At 38.7% G+C, this 23,921-nt stretch overlaps 1 protein-coding gene across 8 annotated transcripts in view; it reads left to right on the top strand.

Moving 5' to 3' along the window:
* Positions 1-23,921, top strand: part of SCAPER (S-phase cyclin A associated protein in the ER) — a 562,100-nt gene that overhangs the window by 218,571 nt on the left and 319,608 nt on the right. The gene's annotated exons all lie outside the window — the stretch shown is intronic.

The following is a 23,921-nucleotide window of genomic DNA, read 5'->3' as shown; positions in this document are numbered from 1 at the left end:
CTAGGGTTATAGTTGTGAGCCACCCCGCCCAACTCTGCAATATGAAATTCTTGGTTGGAATTTCTGTTTCTTTAAGAATGCTGAATGTAGACCACCACCCCGCCCCCCGCCCCAGTGTCTTCTGTCTTGTAAGGTTTCTGCTAAACAGTTTGCTGTTAGCTTGATATAGGGATTCCTTTTGTAAGCTACCTGTGCCTTCTTTCTAGCTGCCTTTAACATTTTTTTTTCTTTAACTTCGACCTTGGAGAACCTGATGACTGTATGTCTTGGGGATGGCCGTCTTGTATAGTGTTGTGCATGGTTCTCTGTGTTTTCTGAAGTTCAATTATGGCCTTTCTAGCATGGTCAGGGAAATTTTCATGGATGATAACCTCAGATATGTTTTCCATATTTGCATGCTTTTTCTCTTTGTCTTTCAGGGATGCCAAGGCATCATAGATTTGGTCTTGTTGCATAATCCCATATTTCTCAGAGGTTTTGGTCATTTTTCTTTATTCTTTTTTCTTTATTTCGTTTGACTGAGTTAATTTGGAGAACCAGTCTTTGTGACGTGAGATTCTTTCCTCAGCTTGGTCAATTCTGCTGTTAGTATTTGTGATTGTATTATGAGATTCTCGAAGTGAGTTTTTCAGCTGTATCAGATCAATTTTTTTTTCATAAAATGAGCATTTCATTTTTTAACTCCTGCATTGTTTCATCGTATTTCTTAGATACTTGGGTTGGGTTTTGACTTTCTCCTGAATCTCCACGAAGGATGTTCCTATCCATATTCTGAATTCTATGTCTGTCATTTCAGCCATTTCAGCCTGGTTAAGAACCATTCCCGGGGAACTAATATGGTACTTTTGAGGTAAGAAGACATTCTGGCTTTTTGAGTTGCCACAGATCTTATTCTTTCTCATGTATGTGGGCTGATGTTCCTTCAGTTTTTGAAGTTGCTGTGCTTTGGATGGTGTCGTTTTGTTTTTAATCTTATTTGGTGCCCTTGGGGTTTCATTGTGTTATAAGGTGGGCTTAGTTGGCTGACTTCATTTTTGGAAAATTTTAAGGGGCCAGAGCTCAACTCAGTACTCCTAGGCTGTGTGCTGTAACTCTGGGGGGCTGGTATCTAGCCCTCTGCTTTGTTTTCTGGCCCCTTGAGGTTGGGAACCTGCTTTCCTGGGGGGGCTGAAGTATTTCTGGTCTGCTGACCACAACACTCTAATGGGTGGTACCAGCTAAAGTGCTTTTTTGAGGTGTTGCCTTGGGATCTGTGCTCACTTGTATGTGTCAGCAGATGCCTCACTGTTTTGGGGTATGCTCATGTTTGCTATGGTGGCGTAGCAGTGGGAGCTGGACTATGGCCTTCCTGTTTGTGCTTGTGCCAGCAGGGGTGGGGCAGGGTTTCCAGCATTTGTGTTTTCACTCACGCTTGCAGTGGCAGGGTGTTGATGGGCATGGGGCTGCCAGTGTCTGTGTGCACATTCAAACTGGCAATGATGGCACAGCTGGGTACCTCCCTGTCAGCTGGGGGCATCATTGGGGTGTGCTTGTGCCAGCAGCAGTGGCACAGCAGTCTGCATGCTCAACACGTGCACTGTGGGGTAGAGGGTGGGAAGGGAGGTGAGCTCTATGTGCGTGCACTGTCACAGCTGTGGGTATGTGGCCATGGGCTTCTGCATGCTGGCAAAGTGCCTGGGGAAGGTTGTGGGTAGGCTGGTAGATTTCCACAGGGCCCAGTCTAATGGAGCTCTCTGATGGTCAGGTGAAGTGTCTTGACAAAGAACATATGAAGAGCCCCAGCGGCACCCTGGTTGGGCATCTGAGGCAGAGCTCCAAGTGGCGCAGTCATGCTGGGGTTGCAGGAGAGGCTAGTATACAGGGCGGTGCCCAGATGGGACTGCCTCTGTCTCATGGGCAAGACCACTTTGCCCTGTCCAGGTCTGACAGTCACTCTAAGGCTAAAATCTCCTAGAGGAGCATGGTGAGCCTTGGGGGATGGTCAGTCACTGTCAGGCTCTACTGCAGACGTTCCTACACCAAACCCTCTGGGCTTCACACAGGCTGGAGTCTTGCCCCTACCACCCCTCTAAGCAGCTCTCCCTGTTAGCATAAATGTCTGTGGGAGTTGTGATGTCTCCTGCTGCTAGGATTCCAGGGATCTGTGGAGAGAAGAGGCCACTCCTTGCCTCCTCAACTCATCTCTTCCCCAGAATATTTGGGTGCCAAGAACTAGTCCTGGTTCTCAGTATCCCCATGTGGTGTTTCCAGCTTCCTCCCTCTTCATCCCAGCATCTGCATTCTGCTTCTATTCACTCTCGCTGCTTCCCCCTGACAGTCTACTCAGAGTATGCCAGTCACCTCCATGTCCCAGTCACTGGGTGATAGATGTTCCTCCTGGCTGCATCTAGTTGGCCATCTTGGTCACTACACTGTTTTGTATCCCCTTTGGTCTTAGATGGGTCTCTTACAGATAGCTTGTGCCTGGATTGTCTTCTTTTAAACTACTCTTATAGTATTTATCTTTTAGTTGAGGATTTGTTTTTAAGTGGACACAATATTTAATAGTATTGTAATTTGCATAATTATTTTATTTTACAATGTGTCTTACTGTAGGAAATTTGAAAATTGGGTAAGTTCTCCTTTCATTTATAGGGTTAGGAATAGATTTTTCTTAGAAATGTGTATTACAGTAGAGAGCTTTGAGGTATAACTATCATACATTTCTTACCCTGATTTTTAAGTGTACAATTTAATAAATTTTGGCATATATATAACACCATGGAACCATCACCATGATCAAGATAGTGAACAAATTTATCACCTCAAAACTTTCCGCATTTACTATATCCTTGCTGATTTTCTCTTGTCTCACCGGTTTTTGAGAGAGGATATTGAAATCTCTGATTTTAATTGTGCGTTTGTCTTCATGCAGTTTTCTTTTTTTTTTTTTTTTGAGACGGAGTCTCACTGTGTCCCCCAGGTTGGAGTGCAGTGGCGCGATCTCAGCTCACTGCAAGCTCCACCTCCTGGGTTTACGCCATTCTCCTGCCTCAGCCTCCCGAGTAGCTGGGACTACAGGCGCCCGCCAACATGCCCGGCTAATTTATTGTATTTTTAGTAGAAACGGGGTTTCACTGTGTTAGCCAAGATGGTCTCAATCTCTTGACCTCGTGATCTGCCCATCTCGGCCTCCCAAAGTGCTGGGATTACAGGTGTGGGCCACCGCGCCTGGCCCTTCATGTAGTTTTCAATTGTATTATTAGCTATATAAATGTGTCTTAGTATGTTTTTGTGTTGCTTCAGAAGAACACCTGAGGCTGGTTAATTTATAAAGAAAACACATCTCTTTAGCTCATAGTTCTGCTAGCTGGAAGGTTTAAGATTGAGCACATAGTGAGATCCTCAGGGTGCTTCCACTCATGGCAGAAAGTGAAGAGGAGCTGGTGCATGCAGAGATCACATGGTGAGAGAGGAAGCAAGAGAGTGAGGAAGGAGGTTCTAGGCTCTTTTTAACCAGCAGCTCTCATGGGAACTAATAGAGGAAGGACTCACGGCTCCACTAAGGAAGGGCCTTTAATCATAAGGCATCCACCACCATCACCCAATAACTTCCCAGTATGCCCCACCTCCAACATTGGGGATCAAATTTTAGTATGAAATTTGGAGTGGACAAACATTCAAGGTATAGCAAATGCTAAGGATTGTTAGGTTTTCTTAATTGGCCCCTGTATTATTATTATTATCATGAAATGACCTACGTTGTCCCTGTGCATATTCTTTGCTCTGAAATTTACCTGGTCTAATATTAATATAGCCATTTCAGCTTTCTTTTCTGTTGTGTTAGGATGGTATATCATTTTCTGTCATTGTACTTTTAACCTGTGTATTGTATATTTGCATGTATTTTTTGGTCAGTATTTAGAAGTTAACAGCACTGTGATGAAGCTGCTGACACCCTCAAGCCCTTGTCACCTATGGCTGTGGAAGCTACTCGAAACTAAGGACTTCTGGCTCTGAGCATTATCTTCCCTTTGATCTTGGTTTGAAAGATTGATGTTATTTGTGATATATGGTATTATTGTTACTCTGTTACTAAAATATTTTCTAAGGATGAAGCCTGATACTAGTCAAGTTGCTGTATTTGAAATCTGAGAATTCTGAGAAAACACCTTTCATTACAAGGCATGGTTCAGTACAACTGAATCATTCCTTGTTGCAATATTGAGCTCAGATCTTTCTTACTCTTCACAGCATGATAAATTAATAACCTTTTTGAACTGTTGGCTTTCCTTTGAGTCATCTGTTAAACCTCAGATTAGATCAGAAAGGAACATCAGAATCTGCAAAAGAAGGTTTTACCTCATTCATCATTGCTACCTACCAGAAAACTGATGGAGTATTTGTAATTGTCACTGAGTGGCAGGGGACAGATGGTGAACTGTCATCCTTATCAGTGGATGGCTTTTCTCTTTTGCATGGTGTCTGTTTCACAGTATTTCATTAAATTTATTTTTCTCATCTGTCACTTTAAACAATATAATAAATAAATTGTAACTGATAAAAATATAAGTATATCCTACATCTGTGGAAAGGGACCTTAGCAGAGTTGAAACTTTTGTATAATTAAAATGACCTATTTATTTTCAAAAGTTGTCATTGCCATATATGTTTAAAGTGATGCAGTCACAAATGATGCATAAATAATAAATGATGCATAAATGATAAGGCATTGCATTTCAGATTTTCAGATTTTCTCAAATTTACTGTTTGACAGAATTTTAAACTTAAATATAATGGAACTGTCAGTCTTTTTCTTTTATTTTTTAAAGCATTTCTTGAGCCCTTGCTTGTGTAATCTCTATTAGGCCAGGTGCTAGGAAAACATAGGTAAATGATGTCATGTGAGCCCACCTCTGACAAATTTCACAGTTTCTTGAATCTCTAAACACACTCATTTTTATATAAATTAAGTAATTTTTCCATATTGTTGTCTTCATTTTTGAATAGTGTTTGAATACTGTCCGTGGATACTTTATTTGATATGACTAATGCCATCCAAGACATTAGTAATTACAAATCAGCTTTAAAGAGGTCCTCTGTGTACTTTCTGGAACATAAACTGTTGGAATGTTTTCTTGGATGAGTGATCATCTATGAAAAGAACAGTTTACTACAGATTCCTTTGGCCTTAGCCTGAATAAAACTCTGGCCCCCAGAGAATCATTCCTCCTTAACTTAGGCAGTTAGCATAAGTCCCTGATACACAGTAGGTGTTGAATTAAATGTTAGTGATTGAGCTAAAACCCTAACTTATTATCTTCAGTATGCTGTATCTATGGGGATGCTATACGAAATATGTGATAAAGTGCTGTCTAAAAATGCCCTTTGTTTTTAGGTGAGTGTTCCTTTATTTTTCTCTTCTTTCATCTGTTTCTCTGTCTTGTTCTCCCAATTTTCCTTCTTCTTCTTCTTTCTCTTCCAGGTACCTTGATCTCTTTCCTGCTCTCCTATATACCTTCCTCACCTTTTACTTCTCTCACCCTCTTCATCATCCAGAGAAACAAGAAGTATAAGTTTTAACGCTTCAGTCCCTCACTCCTTCCCAATTTGGGTAGAAGGCAGTGAGGGAGTATTATAAATGCTTCCTATTTATATTATTCGTTGTCGTGCTGGGCAGGCTTAAAACAGTGGTATACTTAATAATATTTTTTGAATGTGAGGAAAAAAATGGATTTTTCAATAAACTGATAAAACTGGATTTTAGATTCCAAAGTTGATAAAGTGTAGGCTGAGACTGAGAGGAAAATGTTTTTTCAAATGACATGTGAAAACCATTGCACTAATTTTTTATGTAATTAGATTTGTAACTTGGTTTCCACCCTGGTCTTGAAAATAAACTTTAAAGAAATAAGCCTTTAAGCAAGACATTGAATTTTTATTGAAAAACTCTGATTTTCTAATAAAAAATTTGTATTACTGTAATTAAGCTTTGGATCCTTTTTTTTTCAAAGCATACATTTAAATCCTTTTGATCTAGGAAGAAAAATATCTTTGAATATTGTAAATTCTATTATAATATCTAAATAATGGGAAGGAGATTATTTGCCTCATTGTGCCACATTTTATGGAATGTGTTTGAGGCAACACTTGACAGAACTCTAAAAATGGCAGCTTAATAAAATTCTGTGTTGTGTCATTTATATTTCCTGCCTATTCTATTTTTAGAACTTTTATTCTTTTCCAAAGATCATGAACCTATCGTCAGTTTTTTTCCCCATGTCTCTTAAAAAATAGGAAATATGGGAACCCTTAGGAGGAGTCTGATAGACTATCAAGGTCATAAACCTGAGTATGAATTATTTCATAGAATACAATAAATTATGTTAGGAAAACCAGAGCTTTGGTCTAGTATGCCATAAAAGGTAATTAAAAGAATAAGAAGGGTGTAAACTTTTGATGAGATCATGTCTGCATACGTATTAGTTTATGTACATTATTAGTATTTTAAACTATAGCAGTGTTGTTTAAAATTTTACAGTGTGACTTAAAAACTAGACTTAAAATTTTATTGTGTGTGTGGAATTAGCCACCATTAATTAGCTTTTGGGCTTGTTACATTGATTTTTAGAATATTAGGGAAGGAGGACTTTAGAATTTATTATCTAGTCCCTTAATTTTACTAATTAGGAAACTGATGCCTAGAGAAGTCAGTCAGTCATGAGTTGCAGACTTTATCTTGGTGTGGATCTCTTGACTCACAGTTTAGTGCTCCTTCTACTGCATCAAGCTGCTTTTCTATACCTAAAATAAAAGCAATGTCTCTATTAAGGCTTAATTAGAATTAACAGTATGAAATATGGTCAACTAAGACTCATTTCTGATTCTCTTAGTAGCAGATAGGAATTGTATTATGCAGGATTCAGTGAGGCTAGAAGTTGCATTTTAAAAATTATATTAGGAAGGAAGGAGATCCAGGCACCTTTTGGGAAGATTTTTATTGTGATTCTCATTTTGAAAATGAGTAAGTCAGTCTTAGCTACTGTATCTCACAGGGTATATCTTTGCTTTTACTTGTGCCCGTGACATAGTAATTAGCTTTGAGAGTAGATACAAAAAGATAAGTGATGTCTATACCACAGATATTGTACAACAACTATAACCGTATGCAAATTGACCCTCTTTACTTGAAAGATACTGCTTTTTCTTCCATTTCCTTAATAACTAACTTATTTATAATATTTATAATAAAGTACATATTATTATATATTTATTGTAGAAAATTGAAGCAAAAACAAAGTAATGCCTGCTGTATTAACATTTTGATCTAATTATTTTCTGCTTTTTGTGCCCAAATATATAAAACTCACACATTTATATATAAACTGCATTGCATAGATTTGAATCCAGAATTTTTATTTAACATTATACAATGAAAATTTTAATATAATTAATATTGTTTAAAATTAAATTTATATAGTATAATCTCAATGCATGTGCCATAATTTATGTAATCAATTTCTTGCTGCTGATATTTTGTTGTGAATCTCACTACAGTGAATATCTTTATAGAGAAATCCTTTTGGACATTTCTTTCATTATGGTAATTTTTCAGAAATAAAATTATTTAAAGTACCTCTTATTGACTGAGCACTTACTAAATATTAGGTAGACTGGGCTATAAGACTAGTTGACTGTTTAGCAAGGTAGATTGTTATGAAATGTGACTATATAGAACAGAGGCAGGTATACCAGTATCCAAAGACCTCCATCTTTTTGATGGCTAGAGCTATAGATGACTTAAAGTGAACAGCATTTGAAATAAAAAGAGGTAAAATTTCTGTATTTTTCTGATCCCAGCCAGTGCAGGCTGGGTAAAGGAAGTGGGGTGTTAAGAAAGGATGCCATCAAGGCTCAGGGCCCAAAGGTTGCATTCTAAGTTTCTGAGCAGAGTTCAAATCACAGCAGGAATCTCAAGCAATGAGTAGGGAGAAGAAGAAATTAAGAAACCCAGTTTCAGCCGGGCACGGTGGCTCATGCCTGTAATCTCAGCACTTTGGGAGGCTGAGGTGGGTGGATCACCTGAGGTCAGGAGTTCGAGACCAGCCTGGCCAACATGGCAAAACCCCGTCTCTACTAAAAATACAAAAATTAGCTAGGTGTGGTGGCGGGCGCCTGTAATCCCAGTTACTCAGGAGGCTGAGGCAGGAGAATCACTTGAACCCAGGAGGTGGAGGTTGTAGTAAGCTGAGATCACGCCACTGCACTCCAGCCTGGGTGACAGAGTGGGACTCCGTCTCAAAAAACCAGTTCCATGGAATGGACTACCCACCCCTGAGGATAGAGTGAAGAGTGCTGTGTGCCCAAATACAGAAGCGTTCAAGTGTATTGGATTCTGGACCTAGAGCAGCAAGGGTAATTTCAGAACCCACAAGTTAGTATATGGATCCTGCTAGTGTACTTCGTATCATGGCAGATTTGGCTATGGAGTTACAGGAAGAGCATTAGAACCTTCATTTCAAAGTAGCTCCAGAAAGCAGAGCCTGACCCTTTTTTGTCAGCATTGTTACTTAGAAGGTTCAGCTTCTGCATCATTCTGTAATTGCCAGTTAAATTTTGTCCTGTTCGGTAGCCTCAGACATAAGAGAACCAAGCAAGGAAAGTGACGAAGTCAATACAAATATATCACCCTCTTCTTTCAGTAAAGCATATCCTTATTAATTTTACTTTTCTGCAGAAGACTGTTTTCTCCTATCCTTATAACAGATTTCAAACTTGCAGTATAGTATACGCTTTCAGCACTTGAATAGTGCACAAATGTGTTAATTTCGTTTTAAGTTCAGATCTTAGATGCTTGAGAGATACAAATATTATAATTTCATTTACTTATTTGGCAAGCCAAACATGGAATTTTAAGATTTATATGTATATATTATTTTTCTCTACAAAATGACTCTTTTATAAACTAATTATTATGGTGAACTTAAAACATACATAATAGTTGACAGAATAGTATGATGAACCTGTGCTTACTCATCATACAACCTTGCAGTGATAAACTTGTGGTAAATCCTGCCTCATTGACATTCCATCCACTCTCCATAAGTACTATCTCAAAGTCAATTCCAGATAACATTTCATTATGGCTATTTTTTATGGAGATTTTCTTTCTGCTTCTGAAAGTAACACATGCTTATTATAAAAGAGGAAATGTAAAACTTGTCACAATCATCTAGTGAGAAATTTTAATTTTTGCCTTTTCTTATATTTCTTTATGCATGCCAATATATACATATAAATACACACAAAATATGTATAAAACTTTGCTGCATAATTGTATTAGGGAAAGGTCTAAGCTGCTATAAAAGCACCAAAATACAGTGATTTTAAGAACATAGAAATTTATTTTTTACAGTACTGAGGTAAGCAGAGTAGATTTTCAGGGTCGCTTTATGTGACATATTTTTTCATCTTCTGTCTTTACCATCTCTTCAGGTATGCCCTCCCCTTCATGATTAGAGCTGTTGTTACAGGCTCTTTTCTGTTGCAATTTGCAGAAGGGGAAGAGTAAGTGGACCTTAAAACACGGAGTATGCATTCATTTTCCACTGACAAGTACTCAGTCACATGGTCACCTCAAGCTACAAGAAGGACTGGAAGTTCAGTTCATAGTAAAAGACTTATGTGACTTACTATAAAGCTCTATTACTATGGAGTCTGGTACAGTGCAATATTTTCTTTGTCCTCTTTATTTCCTCCCTTATAGACATGTGAGCCTAGAGTCTTAGACTCAGGTTTTTGATTCATTTGGTAAGACTATAATTGGTGCTGAGTTCTTTCATCGAGATGAACATAATGTTTGATTGTTTTTTATTTTTGTGCTATTGATGTATCAGCTATTGACGCTTAGTACCTAGATCCACTAATTAATAGATATGGGGATATTCCAGTTCTGCATTTCATTTTCATTTATTATTTGTAATACATTTATAAAGAAATGGTTCCCTCATCTAGTGTTTGGCTACTGAGTACAGTTTGTAAATGTGTGTGTTAGTCAGTACACATTTTTTATTATTTACCAGTTTTCAAGATAATGAACTGGTTTCCTATTATCTTCCAAAGTTATCTGATTGGGGTGTGTGTGTGTATGTGTGTGTGTGTGTGTATAGATAGATAAATTATGAATTGATGGATTTAAATATTTTTAATGGATTTCAGTCATTTGTAGTTTTCCTGTTTGAATCTCAAATTATGCCATCTTTTGTTCAGTGAGAGTCTTTTAGACTTTGTTTTCAAGTCCTTTTGACATGAGCCCAGTCAAATTTGATAGTTGCCTTGCTACCCAGTTTGACAAGGTGTTAGACTTATTATCAGCCATTTTAGTAAGAAACTCTGCTTACCTTTACTGGGAAATGATATTTCAAGACCATAATCAGAGATGCTCATTGCTACTGGGTTGATCATTGTGAACAGAATTAGGAAATGAAGAAATGAAATATGTGTATATATGTGTGTCTATTCAGCCTCTTCTGTATTGCATCCTGTATCTCTTTTCTTCCATACCAAATATCATGTTCTCAAGGACAGAAGAGATGATAGAATTATAATATAACCACATTTACTCTATCCTGCCCGACACATGCAACAGTCTTAGAATAACATTACTAATAGTACCACCATCAGTGTAATTATCAAGAACAGTTTAAATTTCTTTTCATATGTTTTCCCCATTCTCCCTATCTTTTAAAAATAGTAACACAATGATAAATCTGAGACACCAGCATTATATACTGGATTCTTTAGCTTTTATCCCTAGTTTAATCTCAGTTTTGTAAGTATATATGTAATGTTCACCAGTAGTCCTTGTCCATGTCTGTCCTGTCATTTTTCTTTTCTAAGGCATGTTCCGAGGAATCTTGTAGATTCCTCAGAAAGGTTTATGATGATAATATTCTCTAGGTTTTGAAAATGTTGATAATAATTTGTGCTTTTTTTGCTTGAAAGATAATTTTACTAGATAGAAAATCTTTAGCTTATATTTCTTTCTTGAAAATGCTAAATACATTATTTTCTTTTGGCATAAAATGTTGCTGTCAAAAAGGCTGATGATAATCCAGGTTTTTTCCTTGTAAGTCACTTGTTTTTTTTTTCCCCTAAATGCTGAAATAAATTTTCTTTTTATTTAAGGCCCAGAAATTTTAATAAGATATGTCAGTATTAGCCTCTCTAGGTCAGTATTTCCAAGTGTATGGTGTAGTCTTTCAGTATTTATATTCTTCACTTGATCTTAGCCAAGAGGCTGAGAAGTGCTTCTTTTTATATTCTTGAAAGTTTTATCAGATTAAAGTTTTTAATATTTGATCTTTTCTCTTGCTTTGGTTTACTTTGTCAAGAACTCCTATTATCTGGATCTCATCTTTGTCCCTCTTCACTATTTCCACTTACTTTCAAATCATTTTTTTATTAAAAAATTGTATCCTTTTTATTTACATTTTGAGGCATTATTTGTTGTGTTTATTTACTCATACATCTTCTGTTTCGTTTTTATTTCTTAAATGATTTCTTTCATTGCAATCTTTTTTTGAGTTTTTTTTTTTTTTTTTTTGAGACGGAGTCTCGCTCTGTCGCCCAGGCTGGAGTGCAGTGGTGCAATCTTGGCTCACTGCAAGCCCCTCCTACCGGGTTCACGCCATTCTCCTGCCTCAGCCTCTCCGAGTGGCTGGGACTACAGGCGCCCGCCACCACGCCCGGCTAATTTTTTGTATTTTTTAGTAGAGACGGGGTTTCACCGTGGTCTTGATATCCTGACCTCGTGATCCGCCCGCCTCGGCCTCCCAAAGTGCTGGCATTACTAGCGTGAGCCACCGCGCCCAGCCTTTTTTTGAGTTTTAAGACCAAATTATTGGGGGGTGTAGCCAAGATGGCCGAATAGGAACAGCTCCGGTCTACAGCTCCCAGCCTGAGCCACACAGAAGACAGGTGATTTCTGCATTTCTGTTTGAGGTACCTGTTTCATCTCACTAGGGAGTGCCAAACAGTGGGTGCAGGACAGTCGGTGAAGTGCACTGTGTGCGAGCCGAAGCAGGGCGAGGCATTGCCTCACTCGGGAAGCGCAAGGGGTCAGGGAGTTCCCTTTCCTAGTCAAAGAAAGGGGTAACAGACGGGACCTGGAAAATCGGGTCAGTCCCACCCTAATACTGTGCTTTTCCAACAGGCCTGGAAAACGGCACACCAGGAGATTGTGCCCCGCACCTGGCTCGGAGGGTCCTATGCCCACGGAGTCTCACTGATTGCTAGCACAGCAGTCTGAGATCAAACTGCAAGGCAGCAGCGAGGCTGGGGGAGGGGCGTCCAGCATTGCCCAGGTTTGCTTAGGTAAACAAAGCAGCCGGGAAGCTCGAACTGGGTGGAGCCCACCACAGCTCAAGGAGGCCTGCCTGCCTCTGTAGGCTCCACCTCTGGGGGCAGGGCACAGACAAACAAAAATTCAGCAGGAACCTCTGCAGTCTTAAATGTCCCTGTCTGACTGACAGCTTTGAAGAGAGTAGTGGTTCTCCCAGCACACAGCTGGAGATCTGAGAACGGACAGACTGCCTCCAAAAGTGGGTCCCTGACCCCCGGGCAGCCTAACTGGGAGGCACCCCCCAGTAGGGACAGACTGACACCTCACTTGGCCAGGTACTCCTCTGAGACAAAACTTCCAGAGGAACTATCCGACAGCTGAATTTGTGGTCTCATGAAAATCCGCTGTTCTGCAGCCACCGCTGCTGACACCCAGCCAAACAGGGTCTGGAGTGGACCTCTAGTAAACTCCAACAGACCTGCAGCTGAGGGTCCTGTCTGGTAGAAGGAAAACTAACAAACAGAAAGGACATCCACACCAAAAACCCATCTGTACATCACCATCATCAAAGACCAAAAGTAGATAAAACCACAAAGATGGGGAAAAAACAGAGCAGAAAAACTGGAAACTCTAAAAAGCAGAGCACCTCTCCTCCTCCAAAGGAACGCAGTTCCTCACCAGCAACGGAACAAAGCTGGACAGAGAATGACTTTGATGAGTTGCGAGAAGAAGGCTTCAGACGATCAAACTACACCGAGCTACGGGAGGAATTTCAAAACAATAGCAAAGAAGTTAAAAACTTTGAAAAAAAAATTAGACAAATGGATAACTAGAATACCAATGGAGAGAAGGGCTTAAAGGAGCTGATGGAGCTGAAAGCCCAGTATCGAGAACTATGCGAAGATTGCAGAAGCCTCGGTAGCCGATGCGATTGGAAGAAAGGGTATCGCTGATGGAAGATGAAATGAATGAAATGAAGCGAGAAGGGAAGTTTAGAGAAAAAAGAATAAAAAGAAACAAAGCCTCCAACAAATTTGGGACTATGTGAAAAGACCAAATCTACCTCTGATTGGTGTACCTGAAAATGACGGGGAGAATGGAACCAAGTTGGAAATCACTCTGCAAGATATTATCCAGGAGAACTTCCCCAATCTAGCAAGGCAGGCCAACATTCAGATTCAGGAAATACAGAGAATGCCACAAAGATACTCCTTGAGAAGAGCAACTCCAAGACACATAATTATCAGATTCACCAAAGTTGAAATGAAGGAAAAAACGTTAAGGGCAGCCAGAGAGAAAGGTCGGGTTACCCACAAAGGGAAGCCCATCAGACTAACAGCTGATCTCTCAGCAGAAACTCTACAAGCCAGAAGAGAGTGGGGGCCATATTCAACATTCTAAAGAAAAGAATTTTCAACCCAGAATTTCATATCCAGCCAAACTAAGCTTCATAAGTGAAGGAGAAATAAAATACTTCACAGACAAGCAAATGCTGCGTGATTTTGTCACCACCAGGCCTGCCCTAAAAGAGCTCCTGAAGGAAGCACTAAACATGGAAAGGAACAACTGGTACCAGCCCCTGCAAAAACATGCCAGATTGTAAAGACCATCGAGGCTAGGAAGAAACTGCATCAACTAACGAGCAAAATAACCAACTAACATCATAATGACAGGATCAGATTCACACATAACAATATTAACTTTAAATGTAAATGGGCTAAATGCTCCAATTAAAAGACACAGACTGGCAAACTGGATAAGGAGTCAAGACCCATCAGTGTGCTGTATTCAGGAAACCCATCTCACATGCAGAGACACACATAGACTCAAAATAAAGGGATGGAGGAAGATCTATCAAGCAAATGGAAAACAAAAAAAGGCAGGGGTTGCAATCCTAGTCTCTGATAAAATAGAGTTTAAACCAACAAAGATCAAAAGAGACAAAGAAGGCCATTACATAATGGTAAAGGGATCAATTCAACAAGAAGAGCTAACTATCCTAAATATATATGCACCCAACACAGGAGCACCCAGATTCATAAAGCAAGTCCTGAGGGACCTACAAAGAGACTTAAACTCCCACACAATAATAATGGGAGATTTTAACACCCCACTGTCAACATTAGACAGATCAACGAGACAGGAAGTTAAGAAGGATATCCAGGAATTGAATTCACCTCTGCACAAAGTGGACCTAATAGACATCTACAGAACTCTCCACCCCAAATCAACAGAATATACATTATTTTCAGCACCACACCACACCTATTCCAAAATTGACCACATAGTTGGAAGTAAAGCTCTCCTCAGCAAATGTAAAAGAACAGAAATTATAACAAACTGTCTCTCAGACCACAGTACAATCAAACTAGAACTCAGGATTAAGAAACTCACTCAAAACCGCTCAACTACATGGAAACTGAACAACCTGCTCCTGAATGACTATTGGGTACATAATGAAATGAAGGCAGAAATAAAGATGTTCTTTGAAACCAACGAGAACAAAGACACAACATACCAGAATCTCTGGGACAGGTTCAAAGCAGTGTGTAGAGGGAAATTTATAGCACTAAATGCCCACAAGAGAAAGCAGGAAAGATCCAAAATTGATACCCTAACATCACAATGAAAAGAACTAGAAAAGCAAGAGCAAACACATTCAAAAGCTAGCAGAAGGCAAGAAATAACTAAAATCAGAGCAGAACTGAAGGAAATAGAGACATAAAAAACCCTTCAAAAAATTAATGAATCCAGAAGCTGGTTTTTTGAAAAGATCAACAAAATTGATAGACCACTAGCAAGACTAATAAAGAAGAAAAGAGAGAAGAATCAAATAGATGCAATAAAAAATGACAAAGGGGAGATCACCACCGATCCCACAGAAATACAATCTACCATCAGAGAATACTACAAACACCACTATGCAAATAAACTAGAAAATCTAGAAGAAATGGATAAATTCCTCGACAAATACACCCTCCCAAGACTAAACCAGGAAGAAGTTGAATCTCTGAATAGACCAATAACAGGCTCTGAAATTGTGGCAATAATCAATAGCTTACCAACCAAAAAGAGTCCAGGACCGGATGGATTCACAGCCGAATTCTACCAGAGGTACAAGGAGGAACTGGTACCATTCCTTCTGAAACTATTCCAAGCGATAGAAAAAGAGGGAATCCTCCCTAACACATTTTATGAAGCCAGCATCGTCCTGATACCAAAGCCTGGCAGAGACATAACCAAAAAAGAGAATTTCAGACCAGTATCCTTGATGAACATTGATGCAAAAATCCTCAATAAAATACTGGCAAACCGAATCCAGCAGCACATCAAAAAGCTTATCCACCATGATCAAGTGGGCTTCATCCCTGGGATGTGAGGCTGGTTCAACATACACAAATCAATAAATGTAATCCAGCATACAAACAGAACAAAAGACAAAAACCACATGATTATCTCAATAGATGCAGAAAAGGCCTTTGACAAAATTCAACAACCCTTCATGCTAAAAACTCTCAATAAATTAGGTATTGATGGGACTTATCTCAAAATAATAAGAGCTATCTATGACAAACCCACAGCCAATATCATACTGAATGGGCAAAAACTGGAAGCATTCCCTTTGAAAACTGGCACAAGACAGGGATGCCCTCTCTCACCACTCCTATTCAACATAGTGCTGGAAGTTCTGGCCAGGGCAATCAGGCAGGAGAAGGAAATAAAGGGTATTCAATTAGGAAAAGGGGAAGTCAAATTGTCCCTGTTTGCAGATGACATGATTGTATATCTAGAAATCCCCATCGTCTCAGCCCAAAATCTCCTTAAGCTGATTAGCAACTTCTGCAAAGTCTCAGGATACAAAATCAATGTACAAAAATCACAAGCATTTTTGTACACCAATCACAGACAAACAGAGAGCCAAATCATGAGTGAACTCCCATTCACAATTGCTTCCAAGAGAATAAAATACCTAGGAATCCAACTTACAAGGGATGTGAAGGACCTCTTCAAGGAGAACTACAAACCACTGCTCAATGAAATAAAAGAGGATACAAACAAATGGAAGAACATTTCATGCTCATGGGTTGGAAGAATCAATATCGAGAAAATGGCCATACTGCCCAAGGTAATTTATAGATTCAATGCCATCCCCGTCAAGCTATCAATGACTTTCTTCACAGAATTGGAAAAAACTACTTTAAAGTTCATGTGGAACCAAAAAAGAGCCCGTATCGCCAAGTCAATCCTAAGTCAAAAGAACAAAGCTGGAGGCATCACGCTACCTGACTTCAAACTATACTACAAGGCTACAGTAACCAAAACAGCATGGTACTGGTACCACAACAGAGACATAGATCAATGGAACAGAACAGAGCCCTCAGAAATGATGCCGCATATCTACAACTATCTGATCTTTGACAAACCTGACAAAAACAAGAAATGGGGAAAGGATTCCCTATTTAATAAATGGTGCTGGGAAAACTGGCTAGCCACATGTAGAAAGCTGAAACTGGATCCCTTCCTTACACCTTATACAAAAATTAATCAAGATGGATTAAAGACTTAAATGTTAGACCTAAAACCATAAAAATCCTACAAGAAAACCTAGGCAATACCATTCAGGACATAGGCGTGGACAAGGACTTCATGTCTAAAACACCAAAAGCAATGGCAACAAAAGCCAAAATTGACAAATGGGATCTCATTAAACTAAAGAGCTTCTGCACAGCAAAAGAAACTACCATCAGAGTGAACAGGCAACCTACAGAATGGGAGAAAATTTTTGCAACCTACTCATCTGACAAAGGGCTAATATCCAGAATCTACAATGAACTCAAACAAATTTACAAGAAAAAAACAAACAACCCCATCAAAAAGTGGGCAAAGGACATGAACAGACACTTCTCAAAAGAAGACATTTATGCAGCCAAAAAACACATGAAAAAATGCTCATCATCACTGGCCATCAGAGAAATGCAAATCAAAACCACAGTGAGATACCACCTCACACCAGTTAGAATGGCCATCATTAAAAAGTCAGGAAACAACAGGTGCTGGAGAGGATGTGGAGAAATAGGAACACTTTTACACTGTTGGTGAGACTGTAAACTAGTTCAACCATTGTGGAAGTCAGTGTGGCGATTCCTCAGGGATCTAGAGCTAGAAATACCATTTGACCCAGCCATCCCATTACTGGGTATATACCCAAAGGATTATAAATCATGCTGCTATAAAGACACATGCACACGTATGTTTATTGCGGCACTATTCACAATAGCAAAGAGTTGGAACCAACCCAAATGTCCAACAACGATAGACTGGATTAAGAAAATGTGGCACATATATACCATGGAATACTATGCAGCCATAAAAAATGACGAGTTCATGTCCTTTGTAGGGACATGGATGAAACTGGAAAACATCATTCTCAGTAAACTATCGCAAGGACAAAAAACCAAACACCACATGTTTTCACTCATGGGTGGGAATTGAACAATGACAACTCATGGACACAGGAAGGGGAACATCACACTCCAGGGACTGTTGTGGGGTGGGGGTAGGGGGGAGGGATAGCATTAGGAGATGTACCTAATGCTAAATGACGAGTTAATGGGTGCAGCAAAACAACATGGCACATGGATACATATGTAACAAACCTGCACATTGTGCACATGTACCCTAAAACCTAAAGTATAATAATAAAAAATAAATAAATAAAAATTAAAAAAAGAAAGAAAAAAAAGACCTAATTACTGAGTTTTTAAGATAGTGATTTCTGTTGTTCCCTCATGCCTTATATCATTTTTTGTGTGTGTTTCAGCTTATTTTGAAATAGAAAGTTACATTTTGATCTGTGCGTCGATTTTTGTGGTGTGATTTGTTGTTGTTTGTAAGGTTGCTATTCTACTTATTTGTTTTCTTCTGATAACTTTGGAATTTGACCTTGATAATTTTCTCATGCTAATTTTTACATGGAATTAGTTTTATGAAACTTTTAGAAGGACATGTTTTAGGATAGCCATTCTAACTTCATAGAGATCCCTCTTATACAATTTTTGTGAAAAATTTAGTGGCTTGAGTTCTCAAGTTTCCTGGTTCTGTTTTCCTCTTCTGCCTTTAGCTAGGTATTGTTTTCCCCTTTGTCTCTATTATCCCTAGTTTGTCCAATTTAAATTCCTTTTCCAGCAGTTTCTCCTGGAAGGGAGCCCTGGTGGCTCATTTCCAGAGTCATAAGGGCTACCCTCCACTAGTCAGATCAGACCTTCTTAATGGAAGGACCATTTACTCACCTCCTATTGAAGTCACCAGAGCCTCTCTCACTTTCAAATGCTGTTCTCAAATTAGCCTGTTAACTCTCCAGTGAGTAACTGTTCTGTTTTTAGGGTTCTTATGTTCTGATACTCATTATTCATCCTGATGTTTCCCTCCAATTTCTCCTGTAGACACTGAAACGCTACCTCTCTGATGGTAGTTTGTCCACACTCCCTTTTTTTTTTTTTTTTTTTTAAATGGAGTCTTGCTCTGTCGCCCGGGCTGGAGCACAGTGGTGCGATCTCGACTCACTGCAAGCTCCGCCTCTCGCGTTGACACCATTCTCCTGCTTCAGCCTCCCGAGTAGCTGGGACTACAGGCGCCTGCCACCACTCCCGCCTAATTTTTTTGTATTTTTAGTAGAGATGGGGTTTCACCGTGCTAGCCAGGATGATCTCAATCTCCTGACCTTGTGATCCGCCTGCCTCGGCCTCCTAAAGTGCTGGGATTACAGGCATGAGCCACCACACCCACTTCTATTTGGAGGTTGTGGGAATACCTTGTCAGTATGGTTGTAAATATTTTTCATGGGTTTTGCTTTAATATCTAATTGCTCTTTATATTTGTATATGGAGATTCAGAGAGTTCAAAATTCTGCTACCACTGCCACCATCTTCTCAGAATTTTCTTTTATAATCTCAATCTGTTGCCCAGACTAGAGTGCAGTGGTGCAATCACGGCTCACTGTGACCTCAACTTCCCAGACTCAGGTGATCCTCCCACCTCAGCCTCCCATGAAGCTGGTACCGCAGGTGCACGGCCATGATGTCCCGCTAACATTTTGTAAAGACAGGGTTTTTCCACGTTGCCCAGGTTGATCTCGAACTCCTGGGCTCAAGAGATCCACCCACCTTTGCCTCCCAAAGTGCTGGGATTACAGATGTGCGCCCCTGCACCCAGCCTTTAATAAGGATTTTAATGACTATTACTTCTTCATAGAAATATACCATAATTTACTAAACCACTCCTTCAGTGTTGAAAAAGCTTCTTTTTACATGCTTTCCATCTTCAGAAACCATGTCAAAACTTTCTTCCTGTATAACACTGTAATTATTTTAATGGCAAGATAGATGATTTTTACTCTTTTATCATCAAAAGATGATCTCTGTCTTAGAAAAAGCAAAAGCATAATGCAAACCATTAAAAGGTAATATGTAAAGACTTGAAATGTATTTATAGAAAGCTGGACAGAAGAAACATCCTAAGTCACAGAAAACAAAATGCAGACAAATGGTCAAGCCTACTAATACCAATATTTCAGTTAACTAATCAAGAGATTTAGAAACAAAACAGGAACACCACATACTGGCAAACCACTTGCAGGGAAATAAATTAATTCCCATTTTGAATGTTCAGTTTGAGAATACTTATCAAAAGTCTTAAAAATATGTATAATCTGTGGCCCAGGTTTTTCATTTCTGTGATTTGATCATAAAAGAATAACTATGTGTTTAAATTTGAACTATAGGAATATTTTGTTGCACTATTTATGACACTGAAAAATTAAAAATTATCCAGATGTCTAACAATAAGGCATTACTCAAAATAGGTATATTTATGAAATGGAATAGCTTACATCTGTTATGTTGTAGAATTATTATTTAATGGAAGGAATATATATTTATATCAAATATAGCAAATTAAAAAATGTCATAAATGGGAGAACCTATTTTTAAAAAACTATATGTGCAAAGAACAATGGAAGAATATACTTCAAAACAGTGTTTTTCTAGGTATTAGGAATATTTTAATCTTAATTTTTATTTATATATATTTTCTATAATGAACACATTTTTGTGTTGAGAAAGTTTACTATTAAGTCAAACAAAAACATGCTCATTTATCTCTGGTTTGAGATTTTAAAAACATTAACGTTAATATGAATGCCTGATGTTGTATGTGAATATGTGTGTAAAGGCGTTGTCTATAACAAAGGTATGATTCTTGATAGTTCTGGATATAGTCCAAGTTTTTTTGTGTAGTGACTGCATTTGTGTATAAGTTTCCTTAGTGGTTTCTGTTAGTTATGTAAATAACATTTATATACAACTGAAAATAGTATAATTTGGATCTTTCACAAAACTGAAGATATCATTTAGAATATTTCTTTTCCTTAGTGCAGTGATCAAATCACATGTCGGAGACTAGCCTGCATGAGAATCATGGCGGGAGGGAATGTGGAGTAGTAAAAAACCTTCATCTTGTAAAGTCAGCCAGTCATGGTTTTGATCCTGAGCTTTGTGACCATGGGCATTATACCAAACTTCTTTGAGATTTGCATCAGTAAACATTTGTGTTTGTTAACCATCTGTGAAATGTAAACATACTACCATCGGCTTTATGGGATTGTGAAGATGATAGGAAATAATGTATGTAATTGATTCAGTCCTTTGCTAATCACATAATAAGTGTTCAATAAATGGTAGTATGGATGGTGCTTTCATATATGACTTGCTTTGTTCCATATGTCTTTGGGAGATAATGGGAAGAGGGTTTTCTCCCCCTGCCACTCGCTGTTTTCTTTCAGACCTGGGTTATTTAAGTTTTTTGTATGTGTGTACTTACTACTTAAATCTTTGCTTTACGTTAGTGCTACCGTGTAAAGGTATAGTATACCATAGGCCTAGTTTATCAAAGAAAATATCCTACAGTGAAAGAATACTTTGTTCGTTTGGCTGTGGGGTTTTCTTTGTTGTTGTTGTTGTTGTTGTTGTTGCTTGTTTTTTGTTGATAGGTTCATAATTTGGAAAGTGAGCACAATTCTATAGCTCAAACCTATTTCCAGCCATATCTCTAAGGTAGTAGTCAAGAATGTGGATTCCCTAATCACACTGTCTGGGTTTAAATTTAGGCTGTCACTTTACTAGCTGCAGTGTCACTCAGTCATGGTTTTGGCCTTCTAACTTTGAAAAAGTTAACTTTGTGTCCAAGTTTTCTCATAGTTAAAATGAGGATAATAAAAATATATACCTTCTAAGTTTTTTCTAAGTATAGTTGTAAGGACGAGATGAATGATATTATATAAAGTACTTAGCTCAATGTATCTTGTGTAATAAGGGCTGAAAAATACTATTATTATTTGTTATTACATTAACTCTCTTTTTATTTATTTATCTAACGCATACTTACTGAGTGCTTGCCATATGCCAGGCACAGTTCTAGGCATAGAAACAAAAGTGAACAAAACAGACAAAGTCATTGCCCTTGGGAAACTTACGTTTGAGGATGGAAATTGAAAATGATTATGTAATGTTAGGCAGTGATGTGAAACAAGTCCTATGAAGAAACATAAAGAGAATAAGGAGATAAATAATAGAGGGTGTATGTTAAGACTGAGCATTCATTTTGGTAGAGACCACCTAAATACCCAAGAGAATATTCTTGGCTAAGGATATATAGAGCCCTGAGGCAGTAACGTTTCTGATGAATGTGGGGAACAACAAGAGGACCACTGTGGATGTAGTTTTAGTGAAGAAAGAAGAGAATGGTAGATGAGATCAGAGAGATCAGTGACTCAGCCTTGTAGGTCATGGTGAGGAATTTGGATTTACCCTAAGTGTGATGAGAATGTACGTTTTGATAAAATGAATGACGTGATTTGACTGTTGTTTTAAAAAAATAAGTGGCTGTTTTTATAGAGAAAAGACCTATGGGGTCAAATTAGAAACTGCGAGACCAGTTAAGAGGCTATTGCAGTAATATAAATGAATGCTGATGGTGACTTAGAGCAGGTGATGGTGGTAGGGATAAGTGGTTGAATTGGGGATATATATGAAAGGAGAACTGATAGGATTTGCTGATATATTGGATGTGAGCAATTATGCAAATGATGGTACTGTTTACTCAAATAGAGAACACTTTCAGAAGAACAATTTGATGTATATAAGGAACATAAGAGTTTTGCTGTAGACGTGTTATTTTCGAAATGCTGATTGTGGAAATGTTCCACCTAACTGGAGATTTTGAGGAGACTTTTGTTTTGTTTTTTTAAAGACAGTCTTGCTTTGTTGCCCAGGCTGGAGTGCAGTGGCACGATCTTGGCTCATTGCAACCTCCGCTTCTTGGGTTCAAGTGATTCTTCTGCCTCAGCCTCCCAGGTAGCTGGGATTACAGGTATATACAGGCATACACCACCATGCCCGGGTAATTTTTGTATTTTTAGTAGAGACGGGATTTTACCATGTTGGCCAGGCTGGTCTTGAACTCTTGCCCTCAAGTGATCCTCCCAATTTGGCTTCCCAAAGTGTTGGGATTACAGATGTTGAGCCACTGTACCTGGCCGAGGAGCCTTTTTTTTTTTTTTTTGAGACCGAGTCTCGCTCTTGTTGCCCAGGCTGGAGTGCAATGGCACCATCTCGGCTCACTGCAACCTCCACCTCCCGATTTCAAGCAATTTGAGGAGACATTTTTATGCAGGTGAATGGAGTTGGGAGAGAGGTCAGAACTAGAGATAAAAATTTGAGAATTTTCTGCGTATGAATAATATTTCAAGTTACTGCATTAGATGAGTGAGTTTGGATAGAGAAGAAGAAAGCTCTGAGTATAGCTCTGGGATGCTTCAACATTTAGAGGTCAAGAAGAGGAAAAGGACCCAGCAAAGAAGACTTAGAAGGAGCAGCCAATGAGTTAGAAGGACAATGTGATGTCAGGAAACCAAGTGAAGGAGGAGTCTTAGGTAGGAGGAAATTATCTGTAGGACTAAGGTTGCAAGAAACAGATAAGAACTGAACATTGGCCACTGGCGTTATTGACCTTGACAAGGAAAATTTGTAGATTGGTAAGGGTGGTAAGGGCAAAAGCTGGACTAAAATGAGTTTGGGAGTGAATGAGAGCTAAGGAAGTAGAGGCAAAATACACTTTGTTTCAACAAATTTTGGTACAAAAGGGTTGTAGCTGAACAGAGACATACAAACAGGAATCCTTTTGAGATGATTTAAGTAGAAACAGGAAAACTGATGATACAGATAAGAGGAGAAATAACCATAAAAATGCGAGACAAGGAATGGGATCCAGTGTATATTTGGAGGACTTGCTCTTAGATAGGAACATGTGTTCATATATTACAACAGGAGGGAAGAGAGTGTACGGGCACATATGCAGATTGTTTGATACATTTAGCTGTGGGAGTGTGTGGAAGCTCTCGTCTGAATAATGCTGTTTTCCTTAATCAAATAAACATGCTCATGAACTGAGAGATAGGGTTAGGAGATGACAGATACTGGAGATTTAAGGAGAGAGTCTAAAATAATTTTTAGCAAGGCAAGTGTGTAGATTAACTAATGTAAAG

The sequence above is a fragment of the Nomascus leucogenys genome, chromosome 6, assembly GCF_006542625.1.
Source record: "Nomascus leucogenys isolate Asia chromosome 6, Asia_NLE_v1, whole genome shotgun sequence".
In the NCBI taxonomy this organism is placed as follows: domain Eukaryota; kingdom Metazoa; phylum Chordata; class Mammalia; order Primates; family Hylobatidae; genus Nomascus; species Nomascus leucogenys.
Note: the sequence above shows the minus strand (reverse complement) of the source record. Positions and strands in the feature narration are given on the sequence as shown.